Source organism: Oncorhynchus nerka, linkage group LG15, assembly GCF_034236695.1.
Source record: "Oncorhynchus nerka isolate Pitt River linkage group LG15, Oner_Uvic_2.0, whole genome shotgun sequence".
NCBI lineage: Eukaryota > Metazoa > Chordata > Actinopteri > Salmoniformes > Salmonidae > Oncorhynchus > Oncorhynchus nerka.
The window spans coordinates 6,983,550-6,987,755 of NC_088410.1; positions in this window are offsets into that span (position 1 = coordinate 6,983,550).

The window sequence follows — 4,206 nt, forward strand, 5'->3', positions numbered from 1 at the left end:
TATGTCATGAACCCAGGATCCATAAGGCTGGTACGATATGTCATGAACCCAGGATCCATAAGGCTGGTATGATATGTCATGAACCCAGGATCCATAAGGCTGGTACGATATGTCATGAACCCAGGATCCATAAGGCTGGTACTATATGTCATGAACCCAGACCCATAAGGCTGGTACGATATGTCATGAATCCAGACCCATAAGGCTGGTACGATATGTCATGAATCCAGACCCATAAGGCTGGTACGATATGTCATGAACCCAGACCCATAAGGCTGGTACGATATGTCATGAACCCAGGACCCATAAGGCTGGTAGGATATGTCATGAACCCAGTATCCATAAGGCTGGTACGATATGTCATGAACCCAAGACCCATAAGGCTGGTACGATATGTCATGAACCCAGGATCCATAAGGCTGGTACGATATGTCATGAACCCAGGATCCATAAGGCTGGTACGATATGTCATGAACCCAGGATCCATAAGGCTGGTACGATATGTCATGAACACTGACCCATAAGGCTGGTATGATATGTCATGAATCCAGACCCATAAGGCTGGTACGATATGTCATGAATCCAGACCCATAAGGCTGGTACGATATGTCATGAATCCAGACCCATAAGGCTGGTAGTATATGTCATGAACCCAGACCCATAAGGCTGGTACGATATGTCATGAACCCAGGACCCATAAGGCTGGTAACCCATGTCATGAACCCAGGACCCATAAGGCTGGTACGATATGTCATGAACCCAGGATCCATAAGGCTGGTACGATATGTCATGAACCCAGACCCATAAGGCTGGAACGATATGTCATGAACCCAGGATCCATAAGGCTGGTACCCCATGTCATGAACCCAGGACCCATAAGGCTGGTACGATATGTCATGAACCCAGGATCCATAAGGCTGGTACGATATGTCATGAACCCAGGATCCATAAGGCTGGTACGATATGTCATGAACCCAGGATCCATAAGGCTGGTACGATATGTCATGAACCCAGATCCATAAGGCTGGTACGATATGTCATGAACCCAGGATCCATAAGGCTGGTACTATATGTCATGAACCCAGACCCATAAGGCTGGTAACGATATATCATGAATCCAGACCCATAAGGCCGATATGTCATGAATCCAGACCCATAAGGCTGGTACGATATGTCATGAACCCAGGATCCATAAGGCTGGTACGATATGTCATGAACCCAGGATCCATAAGGCTGGTACGATATGTCATGAACCCAGGATCCATAAGGCTGGTAAGATATGTCATGAACCCAGGATCCATAAGGCTGGTACCTCATGTCATGAACCCAGGATCCATAAGGCTGGTACGATATGTCATGAACCCAGATCCATAAGGCTGGTACGATATGTCATGAACCCAGGATCCATAAGGCTGGTACGATATGTCATGAACCCAGGATCCATAAGGCTGGTATGATATGTCATGAACCCAGGATCCATAAGGCTGGTGATATGTCATGAACCCAGGATCCATAAGGCTGGTACTATATGTCATGAACCCAGACCCATAAGGCTGGGTACGATATGTCATGAATCCAGACCCATAAGGCTGGTACGATATGTCATGAATCCAGACCCATAAGGCTGGTACGATATGTCATGAACCCAGACCCATAAGGCTGGTACGATATGTCATGAACCCAGGACCCATAAGGCTGGTAGGATATGTCATGAACCCAGTATCCATAAGGCTGGTACGATGTCATGAACCCAAGACCCATAAGGCTGGTACGATATGTCATGAACCCAGGATCCATAAGGCTGGTACGATATGTCATGAACCCAGGATCCATAAGGCTGGTACGATATGTCATGAACCCAGGATCCATAAGGCTGGTAACGATATGTCATGAACACTGACCCATAAGGCTGGTATGATATGTCATGAATCCAGACCCATAAGGCTGGTACGATATGTCATGAATCCAGACCCATAAGGCTGGTACGATATGTCATGAATCCAGACCCATAAGGCTGGTAGTATATGTCATGAACCCAGACCCATAAGGCTGGTACGATATGTCATGAACCCAGGACCCATAAGGCTGGTAACCCATGTCATGAACCCAGGACCCATAAGGCTGGTACGATATGTCATGAACCCAGGATCCATAAGGCTGGTACGATATGTCATGAACCCAGACCCATAAGGCTGGAACGATATGTCATGAACCCAGGATCCATAAGGCTGGTACCCCATGTCATGAACCCAGGACCCATAAGGCTGGTACGATATGTCATGAACCCAGGATCCATAAGGCTGGTACGATATGTCATGAACCCAGGATCCATAAGGCTGGTACGATATGTCATGAACCCAGGATCCATAAGGCTGGTACGATATGTCATGAACCCAGATCCATAAGGCTGGTACGATATGTCATGAACCCAGGATCCATAAGGCTGGTACTATATGTCATGAACCCAGACCCATAAGGCTGGTACGATATGTCATGAATCCAGACCCATAAGGCTGGTACGATATGTCATGAATCCAGACCCATAAGGCTGGTACGATATGTCATGAACCCAGACTCATAAGGCTGGTACGATATGTCATGAACCCAGGACCCATAAGGCTGGTACGATATGTCATGAACCCAGTATCCATAAGGCTGGTACGATATGTCATGAACCCAAGACCCATAAGGCTGGTACGATATGTCATGAACCCAGGATCCATAAGGCTGGTACGATATGTCATGAACCCAGGATCCATAAGGCTGGTACGATATGTCATGAACCCAAGACCCATAAGGCTGGTACAATATGTCATGAACCCAAGACCCATAAGGCTGGTATGATATGTCATGAACCCAGGACCCATAAGGCTGGTACGATATGTCATGAACCCAGGATCCATAAGGCTGGTACGATACGTCATGAACCCAGGATCCTTGAGGCTGGTACGATATGTCATGAACCCAGGACCCATAAGGCTGGTACGATATGTCATGAACCCAGATCCATAAGGCTGGTACGATACATCATGAACCCAGGATCCATAAGGCTGGTACGATATGTCATGAACCCAGGACCCATAAGGCTGGTACGATATGTCAGGAACCCAGGATCCATAAGGCTGGTACGATATGTCATGAACCCAGGACCCATAAGGCTGGTACGATATGTCATGAACCCAGAATCCATAAGGCTGGGCACATGAACCCAGGATCCATAAGGCTGTTGAACCCATCCATGATGTCATGAACCCAGGATCCATGAGGCTGGTACGATATGTCATGAACCCAGACCCATAAGGCTGGTACGATATGTCATGAACCCAAGACCCATAAGGCTGGTACGATATGTCATGAACCCAAGACCCATAAGGCTGGTACGATATGTCATGAACCCAGGACCCATAAGGCTGAACCCAGGATCCATAAGGCTGGTATGATATGTCATGAACCCAAGACCCATAAGGCTGGTATGGAGGCCTATATGTCAAGACCCCAAGACCCATAATATGTCATGAACCCAGGATCCATAAGGCTGGTATGATATGTCATGAATCCAGACCCATAAGGCTGGTACGTGTATGTCATGAACCCAGGACCCATAAGGCTGGTGAACAGACCCACAAGGCGATATGTCATGAGACCCATAAGGCTGGTATGATATGTCATGAACCCAGGATCCATAAGGCTGGTACGATATGTCATGAACCCAAGACCCATAAGGCTGGTGCGATATGTCATGAACCCAGGATCCATAAGGCTGGTACGATATGTCATGAATCCAGACCCATAAGGCTGGTACGATATGTCATGAACCCAGGACCCATAAGGCTGGTACGATATGTCATGAACGATATGTCATGAACCCAAGACCCATAAGGCTGGTATGATATGTCATGAACCCAGGATCCATAAGGCTGGTACGATATGTCATGAACCCAAGACCCATAAGGCTGGTGCGATATGTCATGAACCCAGGATCCATAAGGCTGGTACGATATGTCATGAATCCAGACCCATAAGGCTGGTACGATATGTCATGAACCCAGGACCCATAAGGCTGGTACGATATGTCATGAACCCAGGATCCATAAGGCTGGTACGATATGTCATGAACCCAAGACCCATAAGGCTGGTGCGATATGTCATGAACCCAGGATCCATAAGGCTGGTACGATATGTCATGAACCCAAGACCCATAAGGCT